Here is a 21,232-nt window from a genome sequence, read left to right on the forward strand (position 1 = left end):
TCGGCCAGCAGGATGGATTGGATGGTGGACTGTAGGGGGTGATCAGCTTGGCAGTGGAAGAGGGGGGCCAAATACAAGAACCAATCTCCTGTGTGTCTCTCCTGGCAGAAGAGATAGGAGGAGAAGCGGTAATTGCTTCCACCTTTTTCCTCCGTATCCCATCGCCCCTCCTGACCACCATCTGATTCTTCCTGCTGTGGCCCTGCTCTTTGGGGCACCAGGACAGATGGCACTGCTCTGCCTGTCACATTGAGTGCAAAGTGGTGCTGTCTGATTCCTTCAGTTTAGGTGTGGAGCTGTGCAGAAAACTGCAGACATGCTGTAAATTTCCCATAGTGAATGGGACACATAGAAAACAATTGCTTTCTATGTGTCTTGCAGAGACCTGCATTTTTCTAGTGCATAAAAACACAGGTCTCTGCATATGGTGTGAATGAGCCCTACAGGTTACCAAAAATCTCCATGGGCGACGCTTGAAAAAAATGTAACGATTACCAGGTTAGAGTTACAGAGGAGTTATTTTTCTAGAATTATTGCTCTCACTCTGACGATTGCGGCAACAACTCACATGTATGACTTGAACACCGTGAACAATTTACGCATGTGTTTTCTTTGCTGCGCAAGTATGCTGGGACGGGGGCGCTTTAAAAAATTTATTTTTGTATTTTTTTACATTGTCCCTAAATGTTAACTGCAGTTATATTATTTTTAAAGCTACTTAAATATTGGCTTTCTTTTTTACCCAATTTAAAATCTGGGTCATCTCTGTAAGAGATATACACTTTGCAATGTATATTAAGTACTATTTCAAAGTTGGAGTCAGACACTGTTTTACTTACCCAATTTAAGTACGTGAATTTAGGTTTATGTGAAAAATTTGTTATCAGAATATTATAAATTTGTTTCCTTGCTCTGGTGTAAATAAATGACAGCCATCCCAAAGACTATGAATACTTTATTCCATAGTATTAGAGACCACACCACTGCTGTGAGGAGATAAAGGCTTCAGCTGTTTTTAAAGTGTGCTTGTTAATAGACATTGCAGATCTTAGTATATAGATTATCTCTATACATCCCCAGGGATGCAATTATCCCTGAAGTTTTACAAACCCATTAGATAGCCTTGTAACACTAGTTATATTCTGTTTAAAATAACATTTATAGCAATTTAAAATGAATGTGCCATACAGGTTTACTTTAAAGGGTAATGTTGCTGCCATCCTGATATTTGTTAACTACATGTTGAATCCCTTATAAAAACATTTTTTTTGTCAATGGACTTTAAAGGTGCCAAAGGAATTAGTAAGCCACATAATTATTACTTGTACAATTTTTTTTTCACATTTTTTTTAAATGCAATAAAAAACCCTCCTATGGGTCATACTGACTCTACAGAGGTCTATATTATTCCCTCCTTTGGTTCAATAAACTTGGGATATCATTCCCAAAATATGTAACACATAAATTAAACAATGCAATTGTGTCAAAGTTACATTTTTCCATACACTTTGTATAGGCCATATAACAATGATGAAGTGTTCAAGGAGAGGCTTGACCTCCCCAGGTAACCTTTCTTGGAAGTTTTTTTGCATAACCTCCTTTTACAACCTCCTTCTTCTTTTAAGCAACCACTTTTGCAACCTCCCAGTTTCACCACGTCTGGCTCAACCCTGTTTTGTCAATCTTTTTAAATTATTGCAGCAATCACCTTTTGAAAACTAAACTCAAGGCACACTAATGCTCATTATATCACTCCAAAGACATGCTGGTAGGTTAATTGAATCCTGTCTAAATTGTCCCTAGTATGTATGAATGTGAGTTAGGGACCTTAGAGTGTAAACTCCTTGAGGGTAGGGACTGATGTGAATGTACAATGTATATGTAAAGTGCTGCGTATATTGACGGCGCTAAATAAGTACCTGAAATAAATAAATAAATAAATTATATATATTCCCCAATGGTCACAAATATTACGTTGTAAAAATCCACTCTGTGCGTACTGATTACCTGTGCTGTCCCAGATACTACCTTGTGGCCATGACATCATCTCTATTTGCACATGAAGCCTGAACAGAGAGTAGAGCTATGAGTGGGGCATAGCAGGTCATCCCACTACAGGCTGCGTGCAGAAAACTATAAATGGGGGTGGATAAAAGACCAGTCACCCTGCATAAGCAGAGTAAGAGCAGCAGTGACTGGGTCTGTACTATAGGGAACTCCTGCACACAGGAAAAGTGCAGGGGTTGAACAAATTCAATTAAGAATATGCAAAGTTCTTTTATTTATACTGTAAATTAATCCTTTTATGTAATGTAATTAGCAACCTTCTATTCTTTATCACTCTTCTTTCTCAAAAACACTCTTCCCCCATTCCTTCTCAAACTGTAAAGTGGGCCCCTGTCATAGGCTGCATTCTCCATTTATTAGGTGCACCCACACAGTGCCAGCCCAAATTCCTCCCAGCCAGTGCTATCATTAGTGGTGGCCAGTGTTGGGGCTCAAGGCGCTATGTTGGCGAGCTCTAAACAGAGGTTTAGTAATTCCAATGGAAAGATAAGAATACGACTCAGAAGGAATCTCTGGAGTCCCAAATGGGTGGTGCTCTCTCTTTAAGGAGGAGTATAGCAATGGAGGGAAAAGGTCTCTCCTCCCTCTTGTGGGCATTTGGAACACTATATACATGAATAAGCTACCTCCTGCCATTTCTGGGGGCAACATAAGCTATCCTGAAAACAGTAGCACTAACACCGGGCAAAGAAAAAGACATTATGGATGCAGATGGTCTCGTTCACAGCTCACTAGGCCTTGCAGTCCTATGGGAAACAGTCTCTCACCAACTATAATGCTCATTGCTTCATTCGCAGCTTCCTGGTTCCCTCCAATCCAGGGCACAGTCCTTTGCAAACAGTTAGCGGTCCCTTCAGCCATGGTGGTCACTGGACAGATTCACCAGCACCTTCCCAATCCAGCACCAGAACTCTCCACTTGAGAGTGTGTCCTGGCAGCAGCATGCTTCTTCTCTTCCCAAGCACAGTTTTCTTAGGACTGGTAGTCCCATGAAGTCTCCATTGTTTAAGGGCTGCTTCTTCAGGAATTGCATTTACCATCAGCCCCATCCAGCCCCAAAAATTAATGGGCAGATCTCCTCTTTTCCTGCGCTGCAGCCAGTCACTGCCCTCCTGCTGTCCCTGGCAGTGGGTGGGCTTATCTTTCGGTTGCTGCAGGCAAAGTGTCTCTCCTCCTCTCTCTAGTTCCGTAGCTCCATCTGATAAAGACAGTGGAAGGGGGGTGAATTCTGGCAGAAAAGCAGTGATTGGCGCCATCCTATGCCTGGTACCCATGTGGCTGCAGCAGGGTAGCTGTCAGTGCCTGAGCTGTGCGGGCTCTGCTGGCCAGGTACTCAACTATTCCTGTAAATATGCAGGTTGGTTCTTCACCATCCCACCTCCCAAGCCACTCTATTGGTCATTGAGGCTGCTCATCAAATGAAAAGACTAATAGGAAGGCTTGGGATCTTGAAGGAGTGGGACTGAACTTGACTTTTACAGGAAGAGTAATCCCAAATATCTATAATGTATTTCTGAATCTACTAGTTATTTAGCGTGCATGTTTTTGTCATATGCTACTGTATGTTGAAATCCTTCAAGTTTGTGACAGGTTCACGTTAACAATTTAAAAGCATTTTCAAACTGCCATGTCTTCACAGTTGTCCAAGGCAATGGTGAGGAAATCTCCCTTAACCCACTACGCTGTCATGACAGACTTTGAGTCTGGCTTTCCAACAAAGATACTGTTGTCACTACTCAAAGTGAATTCTACATATATTCTGCATATAAAAAGACACAAGGGTGTATTTACTAAATGAAAATAGACTGCGCACTTTGCAAGTGCAGTTGTGCTCATTTTACCCAGAGTTTAGTAAATATGGTAAAGCACTTTGTAAAGAATACCTAATCAGGTGCAAGTGTAGCACACTCCCTAAGGAGCCGCAGATGAACTGGGATACCCCACCCTGCACAGCCAGGCACACTGAATTTTCACAAGCACTCCAGAGACAGAGAACAGTCTGTGACCTTGTTTTTTGTTGTTTAATGAGGGTTAATACCTTAAATGGGGATGGGAGGTTATAGGATGCCCACTTGACTTCAGCAACAAAACTTTGGCAACAACTTCGGGGACATCTTTCTATATACAGTCTCCTTGACACTCCTCCTGTACGTTACTTGTTTGCAGACTCCAACTGGATCACTGTAAATGGATTTCACAGGCACAGTCAGATTTAGCAATTGCCCCTTGCAGGCAGGATCTGGATGAGGAGGACTGGGTAGATATGTGGGATTACCCTTTCCAACAGTTGATATCAGCCAGAGATAGGCTAATCCAATTTAAGATTTTGCACAGAATTTATTACACACACCACAAAGACTACACCATATTTACCCGACTGCTCCTTCCCACTGTTGGAGATGGACATGGGATCTGGCCAGATTCCATCATATCTTTTGGAATTGCCTGCAAATTCAAGTTTATTGACAAGCAGTGACAACATTTATTTATTACTGTCGTATGTATAAAAGAGCAGGCAACACTTTTAGTTTAGCATGTTAAGAATGTGACTTTTTCTGTACAGATTGAACTAAACCTGTCACAAAATCAAACAACTGGTGGTGGGTCTTCCAGGGCACCTCCCCTAGTTACCATCAAAAATAATAATAATTGTCAAAATAATCAGAATTTATTTATTAGTTATCATAGATTTTTTTTTAAATCTTAACTCAAAAAGGATCAATATACATATATGATTGACATTCTGGTCATACAATAGTAACCCTACGTTCACACCTATGCGTTTTTTAGTGCCTTTTCAGTTTGCAGAAACGCACTACAGTCCATTTAACATGGTCTCCCATGGTACCTGTTCACAACTATGCGTTTTTCAGTCGGAGCGTTTTTGGAAAGGGTCAGGGATTTTTTTCCAAACAGCAGATTGCGTTTTGCTTGTAATAGACTTCAATGGAGCCACATCAAAAATGCAACACTTGATGAGTTTTGCGTTTTGCGTTTTTTTTTAACTTTACACACTGTGTATAGCTGGTTGTTAGGGTGTGGGCCAGAAAGCCTTAACAACTGATGAGTCATCAGCTGTCAGCGGGGTTCCCCACTGATAGCTAAATATAAAAAAAGAATTGCCGGCAGAAAAAAATCTGGAAAAAAGCGACGTGAGGTAAACATGCAGCCTGGCAGGTCAGGAAAGGGAGGGAATGAGCAAGCAATCTCCCTGAACCTTACCAGGCCTCATGCCCAAAGCACCCCCCCACCCAAAAGCACCTTATCCCCATGTTGATGGGGATAAGGGCCTCTTCCCCACAACCCTGGCCTGTGGTTGTGGGGGTCTGCAGATGGGGGGATTATCAGGCGCGGTCTGCCTGCTCCGCCGTGTGACATTTCTTAAATAGCTAAGGGGTGGGGCCACCAAGCAACATTACCTGATGGCACCGCCCCCCTGTGACGTCATCGACCAGTGCAGGCTGGGCATGGCCCGCTCCTTAGCAACCAGCTATATACAGTGTGTTTAAAGAGAAAAAGAAAATGCTAAATGCATGAAAACTGCATGCAAAAACACATCAATAACCTTGGTTTAAAAACGCAAAATGCACTGCAAGACGCACCTGAAAACCGCATCAACTGCAACCACATAGATGTGAATGTAGACTTACAAAGTCCTCCTAAACTCTTGCAAGCTACTGCTCAGCTATTGTACACGTAAATCCTTTGTTATTGCGATGTGTCCACCTGGGCTGGCAAGCACAAACTCATACTCCACCCACAAGCCAATCAAGTAGCATACAGCCTACAGGTCTCCTCCCCCAAAACAAATGTGCACGTTTCAATTGGCCCAGGTGCAGGGGAGTGAATAATGGGGAGAGGGGCCAAGAACAATACATTATCCCCATGGGGTATAAGAGATGAAAGGTTAGTCCTAAGGTGAAAAGGCACACCCCATCTCTATCTCAATGCCATGCGTCCATACAGCCCCCCCCCCCACCACCACCACCCAAAGAGGGAAAAGCCAAGTTCACCTAAACATGGTAAAGAAACAAATGAATCACATTACATTACATCAAAATATTTATTACAAACATATGTCACTGCTTTAATATATAAATAATACATCAGCATATTTAAAACAAAGATCTTTATTGATAAAGGCAAATTCTAAAGTCCTCAATGTCATTGTTGTTGGCCATCCGCATACTAATTCACCATTATAACAGTTCACAAAAACAGTTTTTTGACTAAGGACCTGATGATACTATACTCTGGTTTAATATATATATATATATATATATATATATATATATATATATATATATATATATATATATATATATATATATATATATATATTCAAGTAAGTACCTTCTATTGCTGTAAGCCCCTTCTAGATTTCCAAATTGTGTTTTTTGTGTTTAGTGATATCGTTTAGTGTAAACTTTTTAAGGCTAGTTTGTTAGCGGCTTTCAATATTTGTAGCTATCTAGTTTTTCTTCTGGGAAATGCCTTAATTTCCCCCTTCCTAGACTCTATCCTAGGTGAAGAGTTTAATATAAGAAGTATGAAAATAGTTTTCCATTTTCAATGAAATATACTGTATGCGGTCTCAAATACGATGATGGAATTTTCATTTTGTTTTTCCCACCTGCAGTACATAAAATATAAAATGTATTTGGTTTAGCAGACAAAATAATGTCTTGGTGAAAATTTTAAACCAGTAAGATATCTTATTTTCCTCTATCCAAGAGCATTGGTTGCACATTTTACATTTAAACATGTCCTTTCTTTCACAGGGGTCCACTCTATGTTCAGTAGTATAATGCTTCTGAATGAGTTTGTCTATAATTGATCTAGAGCAGGCATCACTAAATGGCTGAGCCACGATCCAAATGTGGACCTTGTCACTATCCTATTTGGACCCTGGCGGTCCCGTCATTTAAGAGCCTTTCCTCCCCCCAGCCACCGCTCTGTAATCCTTACAGAGCCAACCGCGGGAGGCAGGACAGTTCTGGATGGAGGAGCTTCTAGAGGGTAACAAGCAGGTGATTGGATGCTAGGGTGAAGGGCGGTCCTAGCAACCAATCACTATCTTGCAACTCTCATCCTCAAAGCTCGACCAAGCGGTATATAGACAGAGGCCTCGCAGCCCTCAAGGATGGGGGACCCTAGCAAACAATGAAAAAGAGAAAAGAAAGGGCGCACCAGCTGTGTGCATTATCTTTTGGATAAAATTTATTAAAACTAATGATAAAAAGAGACTACTTACAAACAGTAGTAGAAGATCACAATTGTATACAGACAGTCTTCCAATCTCAGCAAACAGTCAGAAAACAGCAGAGCCAACCGGAGATGCCAGAAGAGCTCATAAAAAATCACTGCTGGCTGATGTGTTTCGAGGGGAACATCCCCTCTTCCTCAGAGCACAGCAGTGACTTTTCTCTTTTTCATTGTGCCTCTCTCCAATCTGTCTTTGTAAGGTAGGACAGTGAGGGGAGGCTTATTTAAAGGGGGCTGAGGACACAAGTGTGAAGGGTGGCTGAAAAGGAGCTAAGGACTAAATGTGTGTGGGGGGAGGGAGCTAAGGATTGTAATATTGGGGGGGGGGGGTCTGAGGATATTAAAGTGGGGGGGTGCTGAGAACAATGATGTGGAGGGTCTGAGGGCATTAAAGTTGGAGGAGCCTGAGGACTGTAAAGTAGGGAGCTAATGACATTAAAATGGGGGGGGCTGAGGAAATTGAAGTTGGGGGGCTGAGAACATTGAAGTGGGAAAGCTTAGGACTGTGATGCGGTGGTCTGAGGACATCAAAGTGGGGGGCTGAGGACTGTCATTTGGGGGGAGCTTGAGGATATTAAAGTGGGGGGCCTGAGGACTGTAATGTAGGGGGGGGGGGCTGAGAACAATAAAGTGGGGGGTTGAGGACTGGAATGTGGGGGGGAATGAGGATTGTAATGTGGGGGGGCTGAGGACATTGAAGTGGGGGAGCTTAGGGCTGTGATGTGGTGGGCTGAGAACATTAACATGGGGGGGACCGAGGACTGTCATGTGGGGGGGGGGCTGCGGACATTAAAGTGGGTGGCTGAGGACATTAAAGTGGGGGGCCTGAAGACTGTAATGTGGGGGGGTGAGGACATTAAAGTGGGGCCTGAGGACTGGAATGTGGGGGGACTGAGGATTGTAATGTGGAGGGGCTGAGGACATTAAAGTAGGGGGAGCTGAGGACTGGAATTTGGGGGGCTGAGGACATTAACCACTTGCTTACTGGGCACTTAAACCCCCCTCCTCCCCAGACCAATTTTCAGCTTTCAGCGCTGTCACACTTTGAATGACAATTACTCAGTCATGTAATACTGTACCCAAATGAACTTTTTGTCCTTTTTTCACACAAATAGAGCTTTCTTTTGGTGGCATTTGATCACCTCTGGGTTTTTCATTTTTTGCGCTATAAATGAAAAAAGACCGAAAATTTTGAAAAAACTGCATTTTTCTTATTTTTTGTAATAAAATTTTGCAAATTATTAATTTTTCTTCAGAAATTTTGGCCACAATTTATACTGCTACATAATTGGTAAAAATAACCCAAAACAGTGGATATTATTTGGTCTGTGTGAACGTTAGAGAGTCTACAAGCTGTGATGCAAATCATAAAAAATTAATCACACCTGATGTACTGACGGCCTATCTCATTTCTTGCGACCCGAACAAGCCAGGAAAGTACAAATACGCCCCAAACGACCCCTTTTTTTAAAGTAGACATTCCAAGGTATTTAGTAAGATGCATGGTGAGGTTTTTTGATGTTGTCATTTTTTTCCCACAATTCTTTGCAAAATGAAGATTTTTTTTTTCCACAAAATTGTCATTGTAATAGGTTATTTCTCTCACATGGCATGTGTATACCACAAATGACGCCACAAAATAGATTCTGCTACTCCTCCTGAGTATGGCGATACCAAATGTGTGAGACATTTACACAGCCTGGCCACATACAGAGGCCTAATATTGAAATACCACCATCAGGTGTTCTAGGAGCATAAATTACACATCTCATTTCTCAACCATCTATTACAATTTTGAAGGCCCTGGAGCACCAGGACAATGGAAACGCCCACAAAGTGACCCCATTTTGGAAAGCTAACACCCCAATGTATAATCTATGAGGCATAATGAGTCTTTTGAACGGTTCATTTTTTTCCAGAAGTTTTTGGAAAATGTGGAAAAAAAATGAGAACGCATTTTTTTTACGCAAAGTTGTGCATTAATAAGATATTTCCAACACATAGCATGTACATACCACAAATGACACCCCAAAATACATTCTGCTACTCCTCCTGAGTATGGCGATACCAAATGTGTGAGACTTTTACACAGTCTGGCCACATACAGAGGCCCAATATTGAAATAGCACCATCAGGCGTTCTAGGAGCATACATTTTACATCTCATTTCTCAACCACCTATCACACTTTTGAATGCCCTGGAACACCAGGATAATGGAAACACCCACAAAGTGACCCCATTTTGGAAAGCTAACACCCCAACGTATAATATATGAGGCATTATGAGTCTTTTGAACAGGTCATTGTTTTCCAGAAGTTTTTGGAAAATGTGGGAAAAAAATGAAAACGCATTTTTTTTACGCAAAGTTGTGCATTTATAAGATATTTCCAACACATAGCATGTACATAGCAAAAATGACACCCCAAAATACATTCTGCTACTCCTCCTGAGTATAGCGATACCACATGTGTGAGACTTTTACACAGCCTGGCCTCATACAGAGGCCCAACCTGCAAGGAACACCATCAGGTGTTCTAGGGACACATAGCATTCACATACCAAGAATTACACCCCAAAATACATTATGCTGAGCAAAGAGTAAACAAAAGATTACCTGTGGTTGTAGTAGCGCAGTTGTACACAGGAGGATAGCACTGGTCCAGGCAACAGGCAGGAATACTGTCCATAGTCAGTACAGGCAGCAGGCAGGGATACTGTCCATATACAGTCCAGGGTCAGTGCAGGCAGAGATTGACAGCAGTGCCAATATATTGGTCCTGGTAGTAGGCAGGTCCATGTGGTGTGGTCAGTTAATGCGATAGGCAGAGGCATGATGGAATAGGTCCTACAGGCAGCAGGCAGAAGTAGGGTCCCGTTCAGGACAGAATAGGGACACGGGTAGAGGCTTCTCCCACCCAAATCTCTTTGAAGCCTCCGAGTCTCCAGACCCTAATCTAGGAATGAGAAAAGGGGTGTGAAGGTAAATGGCAGGAAGTGAGGGTTATGTTTACCATACTTCACTAATAATTTAGTGAAGTATGTTAACGGCGGAAACAGTCAACTATGCAGAGGCCTGGTTGGGAAGGACATTGGGGACAATGATAAGTGGTGTCTCTTCTCACTCCTCGTTTGCAGCACACCCGGCATTTTTTCTGACGTTTTTGGCCTGTTGGTCTGGGGGGATTTTATCGGGAAAGTGGCGTTCAGAGAGTCTGCTAATCACATCAGATCTAATGTTTTCTGGTGGGCCGTTCGGGTACATAAGGGCAGTGGTGATAAAAGCGGGGCTACACACTTACGTCACTTCTGGCACGGAGACAGGGAGCTTGGAACGCAGCTGGACCGCATGCTGCGAGACAGCTCTTCCTGGTTACCTATCGCCCATTGTAAGCTTTTTAGGACGCTTTTATGGTTCTTCTTATTTGAATAAAAGCATTTTTATTATAAATACTACACTATGGGAGTCTCTTCCAGTGAGGACTTATCCCTGAAGAAAAAACCCCTCCTTTTCTGGATATGGTGGTAGAGGCTGCGATAAATGATTGATCGATCCGGACGTCCTGCCTGAGTGGAGAAACAGACAGTTGGCAGAGGTTCCACAGGAGACTATTCACGAAGACCAACTCTGATGTTCTTTAATGCCTGTCACTCCTGCAGAAGTATGAGGAGCTGGTGAATGGGGAACCATAGGGGGAGCACAGAAGTCACCGGTCAACCTGAGCACAAGTCACCAGCATTTTGAACTGGACTAGATATGACGCACATCTGGTATAGACTGATACAGTATTGTACATATCACTGGGTTCTAAATGGTATTTTATTAGGGTGTTCACCTAAAGTGCATATTATTACAGTGGATTTGTTTAGCATATTTTTTTATACATTCAGTTCACCTCATTTCTAATTAGGGAGCGCCATTCACCCCATTTTTCACCTTCTTTGCATCTACTAGCCCTCTTGGGGGTTCATTAGGGGAGGCTGCATACCTCCTTTTCTTTCCTTAAGCGCAGCGTTTTTGTATTGTATTTTATCAGAAGGCACTGGTGACAAGTGACACTGATGATAGCTGGCACTCTTACATGGCACTGATGACACGTGATACTGATACGTGGCACTGGTGACACTGATAACAGATGGCACGTGGCACTGAGAGGTGGCACTGATGACAGATGGTACTGACAGATGGTACTGACAGGTTGTACTGACAGATGGCACTGACAGGTGGAACTGATGACAGATGGCACTGACAGGTGGAACTGATGACAGATGGCACTGACAGGTGGCACTCATGGCAGATGGGACTGGCAGATGGCACTGGCAGATGGCACTGGCAGATGGACTGGCAGATGGCACTGGCAGATGGGACTGGTATATGGACTGGCAGATGGCACTGGCACTGGCAGATGGCACTGGCAGATGGCATTGGCAGGTGGCACTGGCAGATGGGACTGACAGATGACACTGGTAGATGGGACTGACAGATGGCACTGATATATACTGTTGGCACTGTGTATGTGTTTTTTTTTGCACTCACAAGCTCACAATTCACAATCCAGAAGCACAGGTCGCTCTCCCTCCTCACACGTGGTCTCTGTGTGAGGAGGGAGAGTCGGCAATGAGAAATGATCTCATATGTTTACATTTGAGATCATCTCCCATTGGAATCTGCGATCACGCTGTAAACGGCCGCTGTGATTGGCCGTTTACGGCGATCTGTGACTGGCTGTGTCCAAGTGACAGGGCCAGCACAGAATTTCCCCGATGCACGCCCGCGGGAGCGCGCATCGTGGATGTAAACAGGAGAACGTCCAGGGACGGCCTCCCGGCAATTGGCGTCCGTGCTGCAGCCGTCTTCTGGCGATAGCGCGAGCGCGAAGTGGTTAAAGTGGGGGGAGCTGAGGAAATTAAAGTAGTGGGAGCTGAGGACTGTAATGTAAGATGCTGAGGACATTAAAGTGGGGGCTGAGGACTGTAATGTGGGGAGACTGAGAATTGTAATATGGGGGACTGAGGACTAGAATATGGGGGGCCTGAGGACATTTAAGTGGGGGGGCTGAAAATGTAATGTGGAGGGACTGAGGATTGTAATGTGGGGGGCTGATGACATTAAATTGGAGAGGAGAGGACTGAAATGTGGGGGGGGCTGAGGACATTAAAGTGGGGGGGAGCTGAGGACTGTAATGTGGGGGGGGCAGAGGACATTAAAGTGGGGGACTGAGAACTGTAATGTGGGGGGGCTGAGGACATTAAGGAGGGGGCTGAGGACTGTAAAGTGGAGGGCTGAGGACATTAAAATGGGGGGTTGTTGACATTAAAGTGGAGAGGACTGTAATGTGGGGGAGCTGAGGACATTAAAGTGGGGAGAGCTGAGGACTGTAATGTGGGGGGTCTGAGGACATTAAAGTGGGGGACTGAGGACTGTAATGTGGGGGGCTAAGGACATTAAAGTGGGGGGGAGCTGAGGAAATTAAAGTGGGGGAACTGAGGACTGGAATGTGGGGAGACAGAAAATTGTAATGTTGGGGGGCTGAGGACTGGAATGTGGGGGGGTTGAAGACTTTAAAGTGGGGGTGAGGACTGTAATGTGGAGGGACTGAAAATTGTATAGTGGGGGGGCTGAGGACATTAAAGTGGGGAGAGCTAAGGACTGTAAAGTGGGGGGTTTGAGGACATTAAAGTGGGGGACTGAGGACTGTAATGTGGGAGGGCTGAGGACATTAAAATGGGAGGCTGAGGACTGTAAGGACGTTAAAGTGGGGGGAGCTGAGGGCTAGAATGTGGGGGGATGAGGACATTAGTGTGGGGAGTTGAGGACTGAAATGTGGGGAGACTGAGAATTGTAATGTTGGGGGGGCTGAGGTCTGTAATGGGGAGAGACTTAGAATTTAAATGTGGGGGGCTGAGGACAATAAAGTGGGGAGAGCTAAGGACTGTAATGTGGGGGGTTTGAGGACATTAAAGTAGGGGGCTGGTGACATTAAAGTGGAGAGGAGAGGACTGTAATGTAGGGGGCTGGAGATATTAAAGTGGGGGAGCTGAGGACTGTAATGTGGGGGAGCTGAAAACATTAATGTGGGGAGACAGAATTGTAATGTTGGGGGGCTGAGGACTGTAATGTGGTTGGCTGAGGACTTTAAAGTGGCGAGCTGAGGACTGTAATGTGGAGGGATTGAGAATTGAAATGTGGGGTGGGGGGCTGAGGACATTAAAGTGGGAAGGGCTAAGGACTGTAATGTGGGGGGTTTGCGGACATTAAAATGGGTGACTGAGAACTGTAATGGGGGCTGAGGACGTTAAAGTGGGGAGGCTGAGGACTGTGATGTGGGGGGCTGAGAAATTTAATGTGTGGGGCAATGAGGACGGTAATGTGAAAAGGGCTGTAGACGGTAATGTGGGGGGGGAGGCTGAGGACTGTAATGTGGGGTGATGATGTAAATAGGGGCAGAGGAAAGTACTGTTGAGGGGGGTTGATGTTAAGGAAGTGTGAGAACACTACAGTGATAGGGTTGGAGGGAGGTGATGTAAAGGGGGAGCTGGGACACTCATCAAGAGGTGATCTAAAGGGGGAGCTGGGACACTCATCAAGAGGTGATCTTTATTTGAAGGGGGAGGGGACTGTGATGTGCAGTGGAGACTAAGGATGCTGATATTTAAAATGGGTTCAGATCTGTGCATGTGCATTTGGTGCACACGTCGTGGGTAGTTCAGCACATTTAATGGGCTGTGTCACAGAACGTCCCACACTCCTCTTGAGTGCTTCCGTCAGTATACCACTTCCTTGTAGTCTGGATACAGATATCAGATATTCCATCCGCTCTCAAGCATAAAACTATTTATTTTTTATTTAGAATCAAAATTACAAGACTTTATATGCTGAACCTCCTCTAACAATACAACTGTAACCTAATTAACATGAGCTAGTTTACTAAATCATTTACCCAGACTAGGTGACTATTCAATACACATTACCATAAACATCAACACAGGGTTAATTAGAACAAACAACAATGTGTGGAATACCCTTAGAACCTGTGGTAAGCCAGACTAGACTGTTCGTCTCCTAGCCAGTCCTGGAGGCTAATGTGATCAGCTCACTCAATTAACAGGTTGAGTTCAGAATCAAACAAACCAATAATAGACTCTACATACATCCTGGGAGATATTGTGGACAAATATTACTGTCCCATTATAAGTAGTCCAAGATATATTTTCTCACTCACCCTGTGCCAGGATAGCACAGGGTGACTTAGACATAAGAGGTGTATGGGGAGCTGGAACAAGGGCATACCCTACTTTCCAAGGGATTCTGAGTTCCACGGGCCCTCCCGTCACAGGCTGCACTACTCGCAAAAAACACGGAGTCCTTGCCTGTATGCAAAACACGGAGTCCTTGCCAGTATGCAATTTGGTGCACGCGAAGATGCGCCACAGGTACCGAGATGATATTCGAACCTCTGCTGGAAGAAATTTTACTGACTGGACCTTGGTGAATTTTATTTCAATACCCCTGATCTAGAATGTCTAAATATCAGTTCCGGGCCTTCTATATTATTCTTCCATACCACTGAATGGCTTGCAAGTAGACACCAGTATTTGTATAATTTTCTGCTGATAAATGATGGTTATAGCAAGTGATGTTTTTTGTAGTACTTGCAGCTTTACTACTTCTAGGGGTAAACAGTAAAGTTTCTCTTGGCTTACCTTTGGCTTTTTTATATTACTCTTGCAAGCTTCTGCTCAGCTATTGTACATGTAAATCCTTTGTTATTGCGATGTGTCCACCTGGGCTGGCAAGCACAAACTTGTACTCCACCCACAAGCCAATCAAGTAGTATACAGCCTACATGTCTCCTCCCCCAAAACAAATGTGCATGTTTCATTTGTCTCAGGTGCAAGGGAGTGAATAATGGGGAGAGGGGCCAAGATCAATACATTATCCCCATGGGGTATAAGAGATGATAGGTTAGTCCTAAGGTGAAAAGGCACACCCCATCTCTATCTCAATGCCATGCGTCCGTACAGCCCCCCCCACCACCCAAAGAGGGAAAAGCCAAGTTCACCTAAACGTGGTAAAGAAACAGATGAAACACATTAGATTACATCAAAATATTTATTACAAACATATGTCACTGCTTTAATATATAAATAATACATCAGCATATTTAAAACAAAGATCTTTATTGATAAAGGCAAATTCTGAAGTCCTCAATGTCTTTGTTGTTGGCCATCTGCATACTAATCCACCATTATAACAGTTCACAAAACAGACTTATGACTAAGGGCATCATTAAAATGATACTATACTCTGGTTTAAATATATATAAATATATATCTATCTATATATCTATATATATCTATATATATAGATATATAGATAGATATATATCTATAGATAGATAGATAGATAGATAGATAGATAGATAGATAGATAGATAGATAGATAGATAGATAGATAGATAGATAGATAGATAGATATGCATTCAAGTAAGTACCTTCTATTGCTGTAAGCCCCTTCTAGATTTCCAAATTATGTTTTTTGTGTTTAGTGATATCGTTTAGTGTCACTTTTTAAGGCTAGGTTTGTCAGCGGCTTTCAATATTTGTAGCTATCTAGTTTCTCTTCTGGGAAATGCCTTAATTTCCCCCTTCCTGGACTCTATCCTAGGTGAAGAGTTTAATATAAGAAGTATGAATATAGTTTTCCATTTTCAAGTAAATATACTGTCAGCTGGTTCCGAGAAGCCGGCAGGAAACTCAGAGAGCCCTGGTGAAGAAGCCAAACGGGTGCCCACCTACAGCAGTTAGCTCAAAAGGCAAAGACCCAGGGAAGCCACAGCAGAAGCCTAAACTGTCACAGAGGGCCCTCACTGCTGTTTCTGAATTACCAGACAATCCACTCACATCAACATCAAGAGAGTCGGTGCATACAAGCCCTCTGGAGCCCAATAGAGATGCCAGCAAAACCTGAAGCCCATCAAGAAGGAGGCGCAAATACAGACGACTGGACAACCTAACTACCCTACTTCGGGTAGATTCCCTGAGAAACTAGTGGGACCTTCTCCCATTGTGTCAATTCAAGTAGAAGGCAGCTATACAAAGGCCCTTCTGGATACGGGATCGCAAGTTACCCTGCTATATAGAGACTTTTACAACTGGCACCTCAAACACTTACCATTGCAGAAATTGGAGGAACTGGAGATATGGGGTATTGGAACCCAAAATTTCCCTTATGATGGATACTCACTGATCAAGTTGACTTTTAAGCCCTCTGTGACCGAACAAACAGAAACGTTTGATACCTTAGCCGTTGTATGCCCTCGCCCATCAGGAGCCAACAAGAGTTATCTGATAATAGGAACGAACTTGTCAGAAGGCTGCTCACTCCTCTTGTATTGAAGTCTGACACCCCAACCAAAGGCATACACCCTATGCTGAGACAAGTATATCAGCAGTTAGTCGAAGAACAGAGAGCCCCAGCTGAAGGAGTGGGGAAGATTTGGTGATTGGACAGAAGTGAGAAGATACTACAACCTGGAGACGCGGTGTGTCTAAAAGCTTCAGTCAAGCTCAATTGGGAACAACCGGGCCCCTTTGTTGTCCTTGAAGCTGACCGCCAGGGAGAGGACACGGGAGTGGAGGTAATCCCAGAAGTCATATCAACTAGGGCTCTGCAACGAAGTCGTGGGAACATCCCTGTCAGCATCTGGAATGTTATGGCCTCGCCGTTGAAACTGCAAACCCGAATTCTGTTAGGACAAGTAAATCCAGCCACCATCTGATTTGGGGAAGGGAGAGAAGGACGGAATCTCCAAAGAACAGTTTTACCCACAAAACACCACACTATCACCCGAGAGGAAAGAAAAGGTCAAAGCCCAGCTCCTGAGATGGCAGAATATGTTCTCGAAAGATGAGTTTGATGTGGGGTGTGCGAAAAGTGCCAAGCACAGGATTCACCTTCAGGAAGACAAGCCATTCAGGAAAGAGTCAGACGGATCTCTTTGGGGGACCTAGAAGATTTATGTGAGCAGCTGGCAGAATTGAGGAGATCAGGCATCATCAGGGAGTCTAGAAGCCCTTATGCCTCCTCCATAGTGGTGGTGCGGAAGAAAAATGGGTCCCTGAGGCTGTGCATCAATTTTCGGACGCTCAACAAGAGGACCATCCCTGATCAGTACACCACTTCAAGGATAGAAGATGCCCTACAGAGCCTATCGGGGGTGAAGTGGTTCAGCGTGCTGAACCTGAAGAGTGGGTACTATCAAATCCCCATGAACTCTGAAGACAGGGAAAAAACAGCTTTTATCAGCCCAGTAGGGTTCTTCGAGTTTGATTGGATGCCTCAAGGTCTGTCCGGTGCCCCTCAAGGTCTGTCTGGTGGAGAAGATAGTAGGGGACATGAACCTAATCGAAGTGTTGGTGTATCTGGAAGATATCATCGTCTTCGTCAGCAAAACTCTCAAAGAACATAAAGAGAGCATCTGAACAAGGTTCTGAGGAGACTCCATGATGAGGGATTAAAGCTGTCCCTGGAAAAATGTCAGTTTTACCAGCCTTCAGTTAATTACCTCGGCCATGTTGTCTCCACTGAAGGAATAGCTACTGACCCCCAGAAGCTGGAAGCTGTCACCTCTTGGCCAACGCCTACCAATGTAACTGAGCTTAGGTCATTCCTGGGATTTTGCTCATACTACAGGAGATTCATTGAGGGATTTGCTAGAATAGCCGCCCCCTTAATGAGTCACTAAAGAACGAGGATGAGAATGACGACCCAGAACTAACGAAGCCAGTCAAACAACATGGAGGGCCCAGGAAGCCTCAGGAGTCAATCCAATAACAGTAGACTGACCCGTGTGAGCAAGCCTTTTGGCAGCTGAAGTGGAGTCTAACAACTGCTCCTGTTCTGGCCTATGCCAATCCAGCCAAGCCATATGAGCTGCATGTTAATGTCAGTCGAGATGGGTTGGGCGGAGTACTGTATCAGGAGCATGATGGACACCTGTGTCCTGTTACTTATGTGAGCCGAAGTCTTGCACCTGCTGAGAAAAACTACCCTACTCACAAGTTGGAATTCTTGGCTCTGAAGTGGGCAGTGTTGGACAAGTTGAAAGACTACTTGTATGGTGCAGACTTTGTGGTCAAAACTGACAAGAACCCACTCACGTACATACTTACCACAGCATAACTGGATGCCACCGGGCACAGGTGGTTGGCCGCCCTATCAGTGTTCCGCTTCGGTCTAAAATACCGCCCAGAAATTGGGAACGTAGATGCAGATGCCCTGTCAAGGAGACCCTATGACTTGTGAATTTCCTACTGAAGAGTGGACTCAACTGACTCCAGAAGGAATACAAGCCTCGTGTCAAGGAGTGGAACATCAGGCCAGAGGAAAAACTGGGGCAGAAGCCATCAGAGTCTCAGTGGCAGGTATCCCAAAATACTACTGTGATTTGTCCTAGGTCAGGGATAATAGTCTACCTAAGCTTTCAGATAGGCACTTAAGAAAGGACCAGATAGCAGATCCCCTCTGTAGTTTAACACTGAAGGCCCTGGAGGGCCAATGCCCAAATCTACTGCTAACAGACTATCCAACAGGAGCACGACTAGTACACAAGGAATGGGATCGACTGCAATTACGCAATGGGGTGATCTACCGAAGGGGCCCCTCAGATGATCCTGAAAATAAGTGGCAGCTATTCTTGCCGAGAATGCATAGAGAGACTGTGCTGACTGCCTTGCATGACAATCATGGCCACTTAGGGCCTGAGAGGACATTCAAACTGGTGCGAGACTGGTTCTATTGGCCTTGTATGTGGGATGAAGTTGAGGGATATTGTCACTCCTGCATACAGTGTATACAGAGGAAGACTTTACCCCCTCAGAGCTGCCCCAATGGGCCATCTTCAAAGTCAAGGACCACTGGAATTTGTGTGTATTGATTTTCTGTGTTTGTAGCCTGACTCGAGTGGACAGGGAAATGTTCTGGTGGTGACCGACCACTTCACCCAGTATGCCCAGGCATTCCCAACCAAGGAACAGCAAGCATCTACGGCGGACAAAATTCTGGTAGAGAAGTTCTTTGTCCACTATGGCCTACCTCAGCATATTCACTCTGACCAGGGGAGAGACTTTGAAAGTAGACTCATTAAAAGACTGTTAGACCTGTTAGGTGTTCAGAAGTCAAGAACCACCCCCTACCAACTTCAAGGAGATCCCCAGCCAGAACGCTTTAATTTCACCCTCCTGGATACGCTTGGGACTCTTACAGCTGAAAAGAAACTGTCATGGTTATGCAGTAATCTTTGTCTGCTTACCTTTCCTCCATGTGTTCACCTTTAGAGACCAGCCACCCTCACCTTAATGCCTATATAATCTTCCCTCAGCATAGCTCCACCTCAGCCTCTAATTAGAAACACTATATTAACCTGTGCATTGCAAGCCAACCTTGCTGATCAACCATTGTGTGTTTAGCTTTCGTGTGCAACTTGCTGTGTCTCCTACGTCTGATTCCAGTTACCGATCTTGGCATGTTCTCGACTATCCCTGTCTGCTTGTGACCCTGACCTTTGGCGTGTTCTATGTTTATCCTTGTCTGCTAGTCGCCCTGACCTTTGGCTTATCCCTTTACTATTCTTGTTGTTCCAGCCTGCTGCTTCCTTCCTCTTTCTCCTGTAGTCTACCGTGAGCGTGAGCTGTGAGACCCTGGGGGGCCACGACCCGGAGCCAGACTGCAGCGCAGTCCATCCTCACCACTAGAGGCTCGGGTGAACACCTGCTGGCTCTTAGACTCCGCACCCCAGGGAATCTATGCTTTAGCTCCCAGTGGGATCTTTGTTGGTGCTCCAGTAGACCTGCTTCCTGAACCTCCCAGAGTTTAATCTGCAGCAATCAGTCCTAGGGTCCACTACCTTAGCGGTGCACTCCTGATGCCTACAGAGTGCATCTGTCACCTGGACTCAGGTGACCTGACAGTTTGATCAGCCATGGGCCCGCAGATGATCTGTTGCAGGGCATAGTTCACAGACTTGAGACCCAGGTGATGTGATTCCTTCAGGATTTGGCCTCCCGTTTTGACCAGGTTCAGGCCTCTGATTCAACAACCTCAACCGCTATCTACTGCCGCACCTATTCCAGTCACAGCCACATCCACATCCACAAATTCTTTACATTTACCTGCTCCGTCCCCTTACTCTGGGGACTCCAAGGCCTGCAGGGGGTTCCTTAGCCAGTGCACAATTAATTTTGAGCTTCAGCCCTAAAACTTCCTGTCCAATCGGGCAAAGGTAGACTATATTGTATCCATCCTGTCTGACAAGGCGTTAGCCTGGGCTGCCCCTCTGTGGGAACTGAATGATCCAGTGGTATCTAGCCTGTCTGACTTTCTGAAACTTTTTCGGAATATCTTTGAGGACCCGGGTCGTGTCTCCTCAGCGGCCAGCACCTTTTTACATCTCCGTCAAGAGTCCGCTTCTGTGGGACAGTACGCTCTTCATTTTCGTATTTTGACTGCTGAACTTATCTGGAATAATGAGGCCTTAGTTGCAACCTTTTTACATGTGAAAAAATTGTAAAGGGTAAATCCGCGCAGTGGTTAGACCTTTCTTAGAAAATAGAGCTGCTGCCTCTACGAATACAATTCCACCTAAGTGGAGTGTATTGGAATTGGTGTGGAAGGCAGAAGTAGGTATGGCGTTGCCCTTATGTAATGAAAAAAAGGAAATTTTTTTTCTTTTGCTGGTAAGACTTATAAATTTTGTGAATCTTAAGTGATGTTTGTGACTGATACCCTTGAAGAATAATAAACATTTCTGTGTGCTTGAAATGAATGATTGTTGGTCTCTTTAATTATGTGCGTGATTTGGTCACAGACTGTGATTTTATCCCTTTGTGATGTGGGAAAACC

Source organism: Aquarana catesbeiana, linkage group LG09, assembly GCF_042186555.1.
Source record: "Aquarana catesbeiana isolate 2022-GZ linkage group LG09, ASM4218655v1, whole genome shotgun sequence".
NCBI lineage: Eukaryota > Metazoa > Chordata > Amphibia > Anura > Ranidae > Aquarana > Aquarana catesbeiana.